This window comes from Rhea pennata, chromosome 3, assembly GCF_028389875.1.
Source record: "Rhea pennata isolate bPtePen1 chromosome 3, bPtePen1.pri, whole genome shotgun sequence".
NCBI lineage: Eukaryota > Metazoa > Chordata > Aves > Rheiformes > Rheidae > Rhea > Rhea pennata.
In genome coordinates, this window is record NC_084665.1 from 77901077 (window position 1) to 77916571 (window position 15495).

A 15495-nucleotide genomic window follows, 5' to 3' on the forward strand; every position below is an offset into this window, starting at 1 on the left:
CCCACCTCTGCATACTCAGACAGTTTTTCTGTGTTCTTCCTGGATCAGCTGACTCTGTTTCCACCTCTTGTGTGCTTCTTTTTTCTGTATGAGTTTAGTCAGGAGCTCGTATTTGTCTGTTTGGGCCTCCTGCCACCTTTGCTTGAGTTCCTGCCTGTCAGGATGGGCCATTCTTGACCTTGGAGGAGGCAATCCTTGCAAATCAACTGGCTTTCCTGCACCCCCCCCCCTTCTCTCTAAGGTCATATCTCACGGGATTCTTCTGAGCAGATCCCTTAACAGGCCAAAGTCTGCTCTCATGAAGTGAGAGTTGACTCTCACTCTTGAGAGATCACATCAGGATTGTGATTCTGCTGTTTCCCTTGTTCCCCTCCTCTCAGGATCCTGAACTCCACCATCTCATGGTCACTGCAGCCAAGGCTGCCCTGACCTTCATATCTCTAACCAATTCTTCCTTGTTTGCAAGGATGAGGTCAAGCAGTGCATCTTCCCTCCTCGGCTCCTCAGTCACCCATGCTAGGAAGTTGTCAGCAATGCACACCAAGTGTGTCCTGGATTACTTGTGCCCTGCTGATTCACATAGGCATTCTCAGCCTTTTTTCATGTTTAACGTATCAGTGACTGCTATTTCTCTGTGCAAAATATTCCATCATTTCACATAATTAAACTTTTGAACTGCATCCTAAAATTACATCCTGTGGAAAACAGTTTGAGAAAGAAGGCTAAGTGAGATTTGTACCACAATGAGATGTATAACCCACCTACTATTTTTTTTTATTTCCTCCTCTTTTCTCACGCTTCAATGTAAAATAAGCATTGTACTGTAGGAACCAGGCAAAGGCTAATTTGCCTCATTTGAATGTGAAAAGGAGCCCACATCCTTCCTGTGCCCTGCAAAGAATGTAGAAAGACTTCACAGAGAAAACAGATGTACTAATATGTATCACTTGTTAGGGGGAGGGGGAATCCAGGGTGACAGGATTAAACCAATGCTGAACTTGCAAGAAAACAAAAGCACTGGCATGCAAAATGTAGTGCTGGGAAGTTGAGAAAGTTGAGACTCTTTCACTTACATTTATTCCCCTGGCATCTGAAAAGCTGTTCTGAAAAACAGATACAAAAGGAAATGTGTAGCATCATTTTTCATGCTAAAGAAAACCTACACTGAAGATACTGTAAGTGCTTCATGTTAGCTTGCTTGAATGCAAACAAAAAGCAGAAGCTCCAGCATATCCTTAGAGAAATCTTCTGAATTTCAGGGACAATATTGCCTAGCCAAAGGAGTTTTCTACTCACATCATACACAAGATAAACATTTTTTTTAAGTATCCATGATTTTATTTACATTTTGGATTCCTCTACTTCCGTAAAACTTAAATACAAAATACTTAGTGCTGCCAGCTCTCCAAAAATACTGGGTACAGTGGGGAGGATTTTAATGGTTTCAAAGAGCATGAAAGATGGAGAACAAATGAATTCTGGGTATAATTTCTACATCTATGCAATCAGGTTAAAATTTTTGTCCTTTACTGACTCTGTTGTCCATCCTTTTTCATGAACTTTGCTAATGAGTGATCGGCATTGATCTGTCAGCTTGCAAATCTGCTGCTGCTGCTCAGACTCCTGAAATTCTCCACTCTGGATGATGCATATTTGGCCCAGAAACCATGTAGAGTCTCTTGCCAACTTTCACCTTGCAGACAGGAGACAAGTGCAAGTGGCCATGTATTGTGTGCATTGACTGTTCCAATAATAAATGAGTTAAGTATAAGAGAATACTTGAAAGTTACCTTTTGAAAAGCTACCTCAGACTTCCTGAATTAAAAACTAGTTTTGCAAAAACAAAGAAGTGAAGTGTAACAGTCAGTCATGTTTCTTTTTTTCAGCAGTGCTAGTTGGGTAACATCTATGAGTGGGGCAATGCTTCAGGCGGGCTTTACGCTGTTTTCCATAGATGGAGCATGACACACATTTTCTTACTATCTGGAATGGTGAGGTTTTGGGCCATAGCAAAACTCTCCAAAATTTATGCTTTCTGCTTTTGAAATTGATCAACTCGCATATTCAGAAAGTGTTCTTGTTCACAGGAATTTAAAAACTATAGCTTTGACACCAAAAGTTAACATGTTTGCATATAAAAGGCTCAATAGCCTTGAAAAAAGGAATTTTAAGCCCACTTACCTGAATCACTTACACAAATGTGAATGCAGTACAACAGTTTGAGATGTTTGGATTGCAGTTTAGCTGCAGGCTTGTGCAGAATCAGGATAAATTGAATCTTGGCCTTGAACTAGTATCTGTGTTTTGGAACAAATATCTCAATGCAGCACACTGCAGAAGGAAGGAAGTAGAATAGAAATTAGATCACTTTCCTTTCCTGCCTTGTTTCTTGTAAGCATGGTCATCTTACATATGGAATAAACATTTCTTGTTGTAAAAATATTGTAGCAGTCTGCAGTTGCCAAACAACAGATAACCTGATATCGCTGAAAACTGGAAGTCATATTAGACTAATGGGTTTAGGGGGAAGTTTTCAAAGCATGCAGACCATCAGAACTCCAGTGCTCATCCTGCTCTGAAAAAATAGTGAGCATAAACTACCTAATAACTGCTGTGATTATCATAACAATTGTAGCTTTGCGGTAGTGAAAAAATGATGAACCTTAGCTCTTCATGTAAGTGGCAACGTAACAATATGTGTGCACTCAGTTCTTGCTTTCTGATTTATATCATCATATCTCACCAAAATCGGGTAGCTATCTTACCCTCTTCATTTCACTTGCTTTAATCCTATATTATAGATGCTTTATTTATCTGTCTAATACTGATTAGTAACCTCATTCCACAATTTGTTTTACAGCACCATTAAGTCCTAGCTGTGCTAACTGTACTGTCACTATACTGTGATAGCAGCCATATAGGTCGGAACCCAGTTTAGTAGTAGTAAACTTTTGATTTGGTTAAAGCCCTCTACTGATTCGTAGTATTAGAACAATGTTTTAACCATGCTTCTGCAGAGATCCTAAGATGTTAAAAAAACACTTTAAAAATATAAGACAGCATGAGAAATTCAAGGAATTTCTTAGGATGTTTAGTCTTATTCTTAATCAGCCTTTGTCCTCTGAATCTTCAGAACAGCAGTTCCATAGTTATCTTCTAGCAGGGTACACAAGGAGCAGGATACCAGACACTGCAGTGACTGAAGTGTTGGATAATTTCTGACAGCTCGTTGTTGTAAGTCCCTAATTCCCTGGACGTCAAAACACTTACCCAGGTCCCAGCATAGCTGAAAAGGCCATGCAGCCTCTACCAGTTTGATGATCAGTCAAACTTTGAGCCACACTTTGTGGCCACGTTTTGGGTCAGATAGATCAGGTAAAGAGCGGGAGATGGTGAAGGATAAAAGATTGTTTTTGCCTTGTGCAGGGGTGGTTTGATGATCTGAATCAGGTAGTTTCAGTAGCTGTAACAGATAATCACTCATCTCTCAGAGACCCTGCTTCTTACAGACACTGAAAATGGTAATGTCTGTCTGTCTCTCTGTCATGGTCAGATAGCAGATGCAGACTTTTACTATGGTAGAGTGACCTACCCAAGTAGTTGTAGTAAAGGGATGTGAGAATAAGTTTCTTCAGATGGCTTTCTCTCCTTGGAAACACTCTAGGTGCACAGAAAGGGGAAGCTTTGGGGATCTCTTCTGGCTTTTGTGTGATACCATTACAGAGAGTCTGTCTACATGGACTGATGGAGAGCTGAAGGAAAGGGAGAACATTCCTCCAGGAAAGAAGGAGGCCTTTCTTAGGAAAGGAGGTAAAGGAGGGAGGGAGGAAACAGAATTTTTGGTCTGGGATTTGTTTGTTTGCATTCCTTGTGTAAAGTTGACAGACTGGTCATTTTCAGCCTTCCTATGGTCCCCCATGAGTTCTGAAAAACTGTGCCATTGTTCTGGGGTTTTATTCTCTTCTCCTTTTATACAGAAGTTATTTCAGGAGCAATTGTGACCAAATAGAGAAGAAAATTTTTGGTTTACTCTTTTATTTGTTTGGGATTTGTTTGTTTGCATTCCTTGTGTAAAGTTGACAGACTGGCCATTTTCAGCCTTCCTATGGTCCCCCATGAGTTCTGAAAAACTGTGCCATTGTTCTGGGGTTTTATTCTCTTCTCCTTTTATACAGAAGTTATTTCAGGAGCAATTGTGACCAAATAGAGAAGAAACTTTTTGGTTTACTCTTTTATTCTCAAGGTAGTCATCATGGCTTCCTTGATTTGGTTTCCTAACAGAATTCACCTTTCCTTTGGAAAATATTCCCAGCTTCTCTTCTTGTAGTCCCCATGCAGAAAAATAAAAAGTTACTTTGATGTTCCCTGATTCAACTTCAAAATACGCAGTCTCAAGATTTCTAAAGCTTGGATATTTAAACCAGTGGCAAGACAGGAACATTTCATTGTCTTGAAAGCAGATCCATACAGTCCCTTATTTTTTTAGAAGACTGAGAGATAAGGTTTGCTTTAATGTGAAGGAACTGTTAGTAACTCTTTTGAATTTACTGGAGCCATAAAAGTCTGAATTATGTTCTTCCTGATATTTGAGATTAATATCCTACATGGAACAGATGTTTCATGTGTGTTATACAGAAATAGCCAATTATATGTATCAATCATATGTAAATCTAAGCAATAAATCAAATGCTGTGTATATATCCAAATGATGCTGTTGAAGGGTTTTTCTCAGTTTTCCCTTTCTAAGACAACATACATTAGTTTTGCTGCTGAGAGGTATGTGTTTGGCCAGGTTTTAGGTTGCACTGTCTTTTCTCTTACTGTTTTCCTCAGTGAGGAATGGAGATTTGGTAAAACCCTTTTCTAGCCTCTGTTTACATCAGCACATTCGATCTGCCTGTGTCCAAAAGAATTATGTCAAAACAATTGCCTGCATTTGTTTCTTAGCATGTTCTCCAGCAGCACTGTCGCTTCAGGGTCAAACTGGAATACATTAAACTGGAATTGGGGCAGAAACTGCAGCCAGCCTGAGGTCAATGATGCCTCTTGAGATCTGCGAAAGTGACACTTCTGGGGTTCATTGCATTAACTTCCGTAGCATTTCTGAGTCTGGTCTGGGTGAATTACAAAGGCGGATGGTTAGTCTCACATACTCCCATTTAATTCCTTCTGTGTCTGGAGTAAAAGAAAAAGCTTAACTTCTGTCTCATTTCTCAATATTTCAAAAAGTTTTTTTTTTATCACATTTTAAATTTATTTGCTTCTGTGTTGTTTCTGTGTATTTATATTTAGAAAGATTGCCGTGATTGCTTCACCTTTTGAAATAAATTTGTGAATTCTAGCCTATATGGTCTCTGGATAAGTGAGAACTAGTGCGTCTTGACATAAGCAAAGCCTTCAGAAGGAATAAAAAGCACAATTGCACACCTGCTAAGCAGGACCCTCTAGCACTGTAGGATGTAGCTGGGATATGCCAGGGAATGGGGGAGAAAAATGCATCCAGGGGGAGCAAAAATTGTTAAGATACAAAAATGCACAATTCAAACTGTACTTTATCAAATTCTGATTTGTCTTCTATTATTAGCTCTGAAACTTTGCTCTTGATGAGCTTTTTACAAAAATTTTGCTTTTTTAGTAAATAGAGTTGCCAGTCATACACTTCTGAGTCTCAAGATCCGTTGATAAGAATGCCAGGTATAGCAGAGACCATTTGTTGGTGGTGTGTGTGGATGAATGCATGTGTGAGATGTGTATATATATGCATATACAAACATACATATACATACACACACACACATATGTCAATAACACTTGGACAGACTTTCTTCCTCCCTAAAATTTTCACAAGCTTTATCACGTTAGCTCATTCTGAAGTTTTGTATTATGATCAGTTTGCCTGTGATGGGATGCTGCTTTTGACTGTACTGGTCTGTGCTGTGTTTTAGCAGGCATCACATAGTGAAAGTGACTGAAAGTGCCAAATACACATTTTTTTCCCACCTGTTGAAAAGAAGACTATCTATTGAATCACATTTAATTAAATATAATGAAGTGTGTGTATGAAATAATGCCTTTTAAATCTCTGGAGTGGCATATGTGAATCAACACTGAGCTCAACTAATTGAGATTATTTTATCTATTTTATTTGCAGAATTTACATTGCAGCATTCAGTCATAAGTGAGTTCATTCCAGAAGCTTAAAATGAGCTAATGGCAGCAACTGGCACAGATCAAACAGTCCCTAGTCCCCTTTGCCACTCTTACACATTGATGGGATTAATACTTTCTGGCCAAAGGCCCAGGTTAAGACAGACAGTGTGGACAAAAGCTTGTACTGTGTCCTTAAAAACCACTAAACTTAAATATTGGCGTGCTGCAGGATGAAGGAAATTCAGTAGCCGGGGCCCTGCACGGAGCACAGAGTCCTTAGCAGCCCACCTGCCAGAATCCAGCCTTGGGATGCCGAGCCAAGAGCTTTCTTGGCAGCTTCCAGTTCCCTCAGCAGGGCGAAGGGAAAGGAGAAGAAATGTGAATATGCAGTGTGACCTGAGAGGTGCCTGCTGGAACAGTGCTCACATCCACTTATCCCATTTAAATATTCTAACTTGTTTTCCTCAACAAGGCAGTTAGTTGCTAAGTTCATCTTGAAAGCGTGAGGTTGGGAGTGAAAATACCTATAAGGTTGGGAGGGCTGCTTCTGTCAGCCTACTTCTTTTAGGTCACCTTTTGTGGCTTTGGGTTCCTGGGACATGAATATGAGTAGCAGGCAGCAGATCAAGTGAATTGCTGAAAAAAGAAGGGGCAGATACTCTCTCATAGACAGGGCTGTAATAATCCCCTTCCAGTTCCTGACAATTGTTTTCCACTATCAGGAGCTTTGTACAGTGATTTTTTTGTGTGGAGCCATGTGCTGAGGAATCAGAGACTGCTGCCTTCAGATTCTTTAAATGAGCAGCTGACTGTCATTGGTACTTAGATGGCACCTCAGCCCCCAAGGGTGTTTTCCCTAGAGGCCCTTTGTATGCCATGAGCAGGAAGGGTATCAGGATTGCTACTACCCCAAGAGAGGAGTGGGTGTTTTTTAATGGGAATGCAAAACATCTTCAGATGCAATGATCACTCATCTGACCACCCATTTTATGCAGACAACAGATTTTACTTGAGGGAGCTCCTGATTCATGCCTTACAAAGGAGGCTGAATTGGTGTGCAGCCTTTTAAATCAAGAATAGCTATCTTTTTAACTTTGCAGAAATGAGCAGTGCATCACAGCCTGTGGTGTAAAGGATTTCACTAGTTAATTGCCCATAACTGATCGCTGCTAAAAAAGAAAAACAAAATTGCCTGTTTCCAGTTTGGATTGGATTAGTTTCCACCTCCACTGAGTTTTCTACCTTTGCTAGATTAGAGCCCACTGTTAACAGGTTTGTTCTCTGTATGAATACCTTTAGACTGTGAGCAAAACAACAAAATTTCCTTTAAGCTTTTTGTTTATAACGAAGCCTTCTGTTACTCAGTGTTTTCAGTTCTTTAATCTTTCTCCCCTGAACATTCTTCAGGTTTTTTTTTCAACACCTTATTTGAAAAATGGAACAGCAGAACTTGATATATTATCAAGTAGCAGACGAACAAGAGCCAAATAGAGAGTTACTAAAATCTACCTTCTCATCCTTTACTTTTTATTTGTTTTTACAGCTGAGGCTCGCATTAGCCCTTTTGACCACAGCCATCGGAAATTCATGTTGAGCTAATTGCCTCCCAGGACCCCCAAGTCTCATATTTAGTCTCTGCTTCGGAGGATAGAGTCCTCTCTCTCCCTCTCATCCTGTAAGTATGACCTGCACTCTTTATTTCTGTTAAGGTTGTTTTACACTTGGCCATATTAAGACTGAAACTGTTTGGTTGTTCCCATTTTTCTACAGATCCAAGTTGCTGTGTGTTAGACTTTTCCTTTTGTTGCTGCTCTTTTGCTGTCCCCACTCTTGTATCTATGGTTTATCCATTTTTTCAGTTTACCTTTCAGATGCTCATAATTAACATATAGGCAACTGAGAAGGGTTTCATCTTCTTACAGCCTTTACTTTGTTTATGCTGTGCGTGATATCATGTTTTTGTGCTAAATATGCTTTTAATTGCTTATTTACTCTGATTTGTTTAGCCAACCTAGCTTATGGATTGTATATTCTTTTTTCTGTTGAGAGGGACATCCTCTTTAAATACCCTCTCCCCATAGGCAGTAGACCATGGTTCACAAATACCTGTATCCTGTGCTACTCACCTAGCTGTTAACTTATGCAGTCTTCAGTTTATTGTATTTTTGTGTCAGGAGGCAGGGAAGAACTCCAGACAAGATTTCCAGATCTCCTGAGTTACCTACATTTGTGTAATCTATGAGGTATATCACCAAACAGTCTCCTTCAATGAAACTCTGCCTGTCAGCTCTGGATTATTCTTCCCTTCTGCACTTCTCTTTTGTGTCTTAAATCCAAAGAAAGAGCACAAACTTCTCTTGTCTGCTTCTTCTTCATGCAGTGCTCTCTTCCTTCTCCTGATGAGGATGGTTGGAGCTGTTCTCATCGGCTCTCTGGATTAGTGCTTTACAGCTACTTGTACTTGGAGGATCAGTCAAACTGGGGAAGGCATACAGCGAGTATGAGGGGGAGCACCATCTGCAAAATGTTGCCACAGTGTTTTGTGGATGTGCATTTGCTCTCTTGTATGTGTGCTGTGGGCTTGAGGATCGCATGATGATTTGTGGGTCCTAGTGGTCCCTGGATCGCAGGTCAAGGAACACTATTGTAGATAATCCTGCATGCTAGGCTGAGCAAATGTTCACCTGAGCAAACACCCACCTTCTGTTCTATGTGACTAAATAGATCTTCAGGTGTGTTTTTAGCATTTTTGCAGATGTTCCTTCATTCGCAGACCAGATTCTTCTCTTAAGCATATGATCCTTGAGCAATGAAGAGAGAGCTAGAGAAATAAAAACATTACACTTCCTCTGGCTTGAGGAGAGGGACTATAAAGTATTTGCATCTGCTGTTTTTGTCACTCACTGAGTGATAGAAAACCTGGCTGAAAGAGGCTCATCCATCCTCCTATCCAAAGGCAGTACCATTCCTGGTAGACACCTGTCTAGCCTTCACATTGCCTTAGGCAATCTATTCTAGGGGTTTTTTTTGCAGTCCTTACCACTCGAAAGGGTTGTTTTTTTTCCTGACATCTAACTGAATTATTCACAACTACCATTTAATCCATTACTTCATGTGACTTTCTGCTTAGGACATTAAGGATTACCTCCTAGAGCTATAATAAGCAGATTGTAGTAGCTTTAAGCTGAAGAACAAGGTTCCGACCTGTGGCTGAGAGTCACTACACATGAGCATCCCCTGCAGATCAATTCCTGAGCAGTGCGTGTAACAAACTCAGGTTCATGATGAAATCAAGTTAACCCATCATTTTCTTTTATACTTGCCCTCAGACACGTGCAAAGAGCTTCAAAATAGATCTACCATATGCTTAGTGAATAGGCACTAAAAATGAGGTGTTTTGAAGAATTCATTCAGTCCCTGAGTGAAAAGCTGGAGTAACATTCTCTAGCTCTAGAATCCATTTTCATGGCCCTTAGCTGGCATCATATCCCCTTTTAAGCCCCATGTGACTGAAGGGAAGAGAGGTTTCTCTTTCTCCCTCCTTTCCTCCTGATTTTTCCCACCATCACCCCTTTTCTAAACTGAGCCTCATTTCTTGAAACACTTGCAATGTTCTCCCTGTACTTGTTGCTGGATCATTCTCCTCCTGGGTGTGATGCTCTGATTTGAGAAGTGTAACCACCTACCAATCAAGGCAGGTTGTGGGATTAATAATCAAAAATGAAAACTCAGTCCTACAGCCCTGTATATTGATAAATATGCTGCTAGTGAGACCTATTTTCTGTGCAAATGTAGGCAGAGCTTTAACATCTTGCCATTACTGACACAGCCCACCTTTAACACTGGTTGTTCACTGGTCTTTGTCACCATGTCACCTCATCTTGTCCAGGGTATAAGCATCTCTGCATTGTAGCTAATGCCAGATGCAGTTATGGTGAGAAGACTGAAAAATTTCTTTGAACTGGCCACAGTCAAATTTTTTTGCTCCTTTTTAGGAAGGAGAGTATTTTTTTCCCAACATAACTTGGCAAATACTTAATTTAAGTAACACTTCTAAAATATTTGCAGTAGTAGCATAGATGAAATGAGATCCCCTTTTGGAGGGAACAGAGTCCTGAATAGTCTCAAAGTAAATCTTATTTGAGACTCAGCTTGCTTCCATTTCCTTGCTGACACATACTCTGACTTCTTCAGTCATAAAGCAGAAATCAGACAAGGCAGAGAAGATGTTAGTTTTACTTGTGCACAAGCAATGGGTCAAGGGGAGAGGGCTGCTGAGGTTAAGCAGCAGTATATTTTGAGGGAAGATCTTTTTGTCTGATTCACATATTCCGAAGAAGCAAACAGGCAACACTTCTTTACCTCTCCCACTCCCTATTCCCTCTTCCTTCCCTGTCCTTCCCAATTCACATTTTACATTCTCCTCTATGCAGCTCCCATGCTGCGAATCAGATGAACATCCATTAATCCTCGGTAGATTCTAAAAATAAGAATTGAGAGGAAAAAAAATCAGAACAGTGCAAATCAACCTGCAATCATCTTTCTGTTCTATTATAGGGGGAAAAAGAAAGAAGAAATCAGTGGAGACGCTTTCACTTATTCTCTTTCCAAGATAAAATGACTATGCCATTTGCAGCAGCAGTTCTTTTGATACAGGTTTTCTAATTTATATACTTAAAAGGCACATTAAAGGTTAGGAGCATTAGCTGAAAGTGCTTATGCAGACCATCTACCCACTTTTTTTCTGCTAGTGAATAGAGCTACCGCAAGCAGCTTGATGAAGGAGGAATGTAGCTTGAAATCATACTATTGAATTGACATTGTATTCTTATATGTTTGTCAGAACCAAGGGTAAACCCATGCTTTGGGGGTTTTTAATTGTATAGTAAACAGTGTTGTTTACTTGGTATATTTACTACCTTTAGCTCTTAATTTCAAAGTTTTCTTGAATTCTTTGTAATAATAGGAAAAAATGAAAGAAATCCTAACTGATGATATGAGTCTGGCTTGCTCTTCAGTGTACAACTGTAAAACCTGCAGGCTTTCTTTATCAAGTTAGCTATAAATAAATCTCCTTCTTTTAAATTGCAACGGAAGTTTAACTGTTCACGGAGAAAAAAAAATAAAACCTCCATACAACAGATCCTCCTGAGCTTTGTTTTTCTGGGGCACCTCCTTCTTAAAGTATTAAATACCATAGGATGACACAGGGCGTAACTCAGTGATTGTTACTTTAAGAGACGGCAGGGTGAGATTTTTAAAATTTCTTTGGGGGGGTTGATTTTTTTTATTTTTCTTTTTCCTTTTTTTTTTATTTTTCACTGAAAGGAGTATATCACAGAGAATGGAAAAGAATTCACTGTTTTTGGAAAAAGATGAGGCCATAACATTCACAGACTCATCTGGCAAGGAAAGAGCAGAAAACAGAAAGAGTGGCAGAGTGGGCTTTTGTCGGCGGTTTGGAGGACTCGCCTCCTGTTCTTTCCTTCGTTGCATTGGGGAGCTTTTTATTACGCCTGCTCAAACAGCTGCATTGTGCTAATGTGTTTTCTTGTGGCCTTGCCAGGTGACCCGCTCACCCGCCGGCTATGGGCCAGTTCCACCACCGCAACTGTCCCTTAAACAAGCACCACAAGTGGGGGGCACCTTCTGCCACTGCCGCCCAGCTGGAACACTGACTTGCTTGTTCCTCTCTGGCTTGTAACCTAGTTTTGGTTAGTGTTTGTACTTTGATGCAACGCAGGAGCCGGTGAGGTGCCCTGCTAGTTTCAACAGCAGGAAGATGGACCTATTTCTCAGACATTCATCACTCCTCCTTCCTGGCATTCGGTGGCCGCCTGTCCTGCCCCGTGAACAGCTGTGCTCACAACCTCTGACAGAAACCGACCATCTGGTTGTAGTTTGTCCTTCAAATCCTTCTTCATACCCCTTTGTCAGCTGCCCTGGCCTCTGGGGCTGTCTGAAATTAAGCAGGCAAGAAGCAGCACAAATCGTCTTCATATTGCATGCCTGGCTTTTAGCTCAGGTCCCAAAGGGAAAAAAGAAGTAAGGCAAGCACAGTGATACACTGTGCAGAAATGTGTTGCAACTTTAACATTGTCTAGTGTCAGAAAATTGTTGCCAAGGCCTCAGCCCCAGTCACTCTGTAAATGTGAGAGAACAACAGGACGAAATGTGGCACTTCAAAGCTCAGAAGCAAAGTCTGCTTTTCTGATGGTAGTAGGAACTTCGCATTTGCCTGGATCATTTCTGGCCATTATGACCATTGTAGAAGACTTCCAAAGCAACTTTAGGCTGACAAAAAACAAGAGTAAGAGTGCTCCAGCACTGCAAAAAGCATTTGCCTTGAGCCAGAACTGTATAGCAGCAGGAGTTCCCCTAAGACTGTTCTGCCTACTGCTCCTCCCATGGATGTTCACTGACACTGAACATGGCCTGCTCGTGTTGCCAGACTTCTGACTGCTGCAGACAAACAAGCAGTTTAAATGCTGAGGTTTTTCTGCTCAGCCCACTAAAGCAGAATCTAGGGGTGGAGCTTTCTCCTCAGAAATCTCTTCAAAAATCGAATGAATGTAGCCCAAGCATTTTTCACTGCTGTTTTTCACATGAATATGTTGAATGCACTCATTGATCCATTCTTGACTTGAAGTTTTGTCCTGGCATTTCTGGCCTTTTGTTCAGGAATACCACATTATGTATGTGAGATTTTCTGCATATCCTTAATAGTCAGAGAATATCCAATGGCAATACTGTCTCTTCTCCGATTTATATTTATTAATGCAGTATGATAGGTGCAGCACACATGTAGATTTACAGGCATTCTACACAAATTCCCAGTCTTCGTCCTATTTTAAGGAAATAAATCTGTCATATTGCATTTGTCTGAAACAAATCTGTCATATTGCAGTACAATTCTTTTCTTTCTAGATTGGGCCATTACTTTCAGTGGTTCTGTTAGGTATAAAAATACGTACATATATAAGGTAACCTGCAACTAAAACCTGAGAAATAATAAATAATACCCAACAGCTCTTATTATTTTAAAGCATTCATTGTATCTTTCTGACCTGTTCCATGATTCCTTCAAGTTCAGAATCACTGATCAAACTACAGTGAAAGCAGCCTTCTGAAAGGTCCTAGAGTTAATATGTACAAACACACAGTGCAACAACTGTTGCTATTTTATTCCATCTGTCTAATTCAGGATGGTTTGAAACCGACACAAAGTGAATTCTAGAAACCCAAAATGCTGCTATCAGCACACCTGTAAATCAAAGAGAGCTCAGTAATCAGAGACCATCAGAGCTATTGGCCTACATATGACTAATTTTGAATGCCTGTTTTTTGCCCAATTTGACATGGCTTCTTAACTGCTTATAATAGTCGAAGTGAGTGAGCAAGACTTTTCTGAAAATTGGGGGGTTTTTAATGTGTCTTAGATTTGTGTGTCAAAATACTTACTCCATCAGTTTCTCCTCAGGGAGCTAATAATGGTGACTTAGAAAGAAAGTTATTCCAACTTTGGGATAAATTTATATGTTAATTGTTCCCTACGTCCAGCTGCAGGAGGCATTCTGCAGAAAACTTGAAGTGTCTTTCTAAAAATTCTTATTATTCTTATTCTTAGAAATCTTTTTCTGTACTTCTTACATCTTCATGATAACCCAGAATGTAGCATTTCAAATATTAAATCCTACTGTAACTCATTAAATCAGACTGATACTTCTGTAGTGCTTTCAGCAAAATATAAAACATAAAGAAGATATCCCTTAGAGAGTATTATTTCACTGCCATGCTGGATGCATCCCTTTATTTGATTAACAAGCATATTCACCACAGACACAGAATAAAAGCCCAGGATTTTGTTCTTCTGATTCCCTTTTAACATAACTGTTTTTTAACTCAGCTTTCCTACTGGTGGTGCTTTCATGTCAGTTTGTAAGATTTGGTCAGAACAAGATAGTTGACAGTTACCATTCATCCAATCTTGCCCTTTTATCTCTTTCACTGAAAGAAGGTCTCCTAAAAATACACAGAATTTCATTCCAAAGAAAACTGTAGAGAGAAGAATGCACCCCTGCTGGATCTGAACTTGCTCCATGTCTCGTCTGCAGATTAAAGCTCTCTTCTATAGTGATGTCCATCACTAGGCAAAGGGTTGGAGGATAGGTGCCATGGCATGGATAGGAAGACACAGGTAGATGTTTCCCTGCATCTGCTTGTGTCCCTCTCTCCGGCTTTGTAAGAGATCCGTTTTCTTCCAGAGCACTCAAAAATCAGGTTCTGGAGAAAGTTCTGTAAAGCTGTGTGTACAAACTTCTGTTGCTTTCAAGGAGCAAATTTGAACTGATTATTCTCCTGTCTGTCTTTTCCTGATGGTTTATAACTGCAGAGGCAAGAGTAGGTCATGGCTTATCAGTATTTTTTGTTTTTCAATTATAATATGTTCTTTTAAAATTAAAAAATGAAAAATAGATTTTATTAGTACTCCTAGATTTTTTCCTGGGCTTCTATTAGCTAACAGAAAACTTATTTTGTTTGTGTTAATGGAGTACATCTGACATTCACTGATGTTTCAGTCTTAGCTTCGATTTATGTATTGAGAACCAACTACCCTCTAGAAAAAGTGAAGAAAGTGATTAATATTAATAATTGCATTAATAACATCTTTGTAGGTGCTGTGGTTGTATAAGTAATTAATATTGAAATAGTTAATTTTGTATCTTCATCCAATAATGTTTTCACCATGTGGGAGGAAGCTACTATTTTGGCTAACCTAATATTGGACTGCCTGCAACGTAATTTTTAGAGTCCAAGAAATATAAGAAGGTCAAGAAACGAGACAAATAACATAATGGTTTTTTTTTTCATTTGTCTCTAAGGAAGTCTTATAAATCATGTAAATGTTTTATATTTTCATGAAAACACATGTTTTATATTGCCTGTAAAAACACATCTTTAAAATAAGCAAATGCAACTTGTTTGCATTAGAAAAGTTAATTTTAATTAAGCTACTATGTACTTTCTAACAATACCAGTGACAAATTATAATAATGATGCATGATCTATAACTCATACATCTGAGAAACACTGCCTATCCTAATGGAAATTACTAAAATCTTGTTCCTTTACTGTAAGTTGCGCATCATGTTGGATGAACGACATTGTGTGCACGTCTCTAGAGAATTTAGTGTAAAATAGTTCCAGATTTTGTTTAGTGATCTCAGAGTTGGCTGAGTAACTCCAGCCTTCCAAAATTGCTATCGCTGACAGGCAGGGTGGTGAGACTTCAGGATATTAACTGCCTGCTCTGTGATACTGAGGGAGGTTAGGTTTTGGAATCCA

General features: G+C 39.6%; 1 protein-coding gene across 3 annotated transcripts in view; it reads left to right on the top strand.

The window, feature by feature from the left end:
- FYN (FYN proto-oncogene, Src family tyrosine kinase) overlaps positions 1–15495 on the top strand; it is a 137470-nt gene that overhangs the window by 77780 nt on the left and 44195 nt on the right. For all 3 annotated transcript variants that reach the window (XM_062572635.1, XM_062572637.1, XM_062572636.1), the window contains one exon: positions 7694–7825. The gene's annotated coding sequence lies outside the window, so the exon portion shown is untranslated. The remainder of the gene's footprint in view (positions 1–7693; positions 7826–15495) is intronic.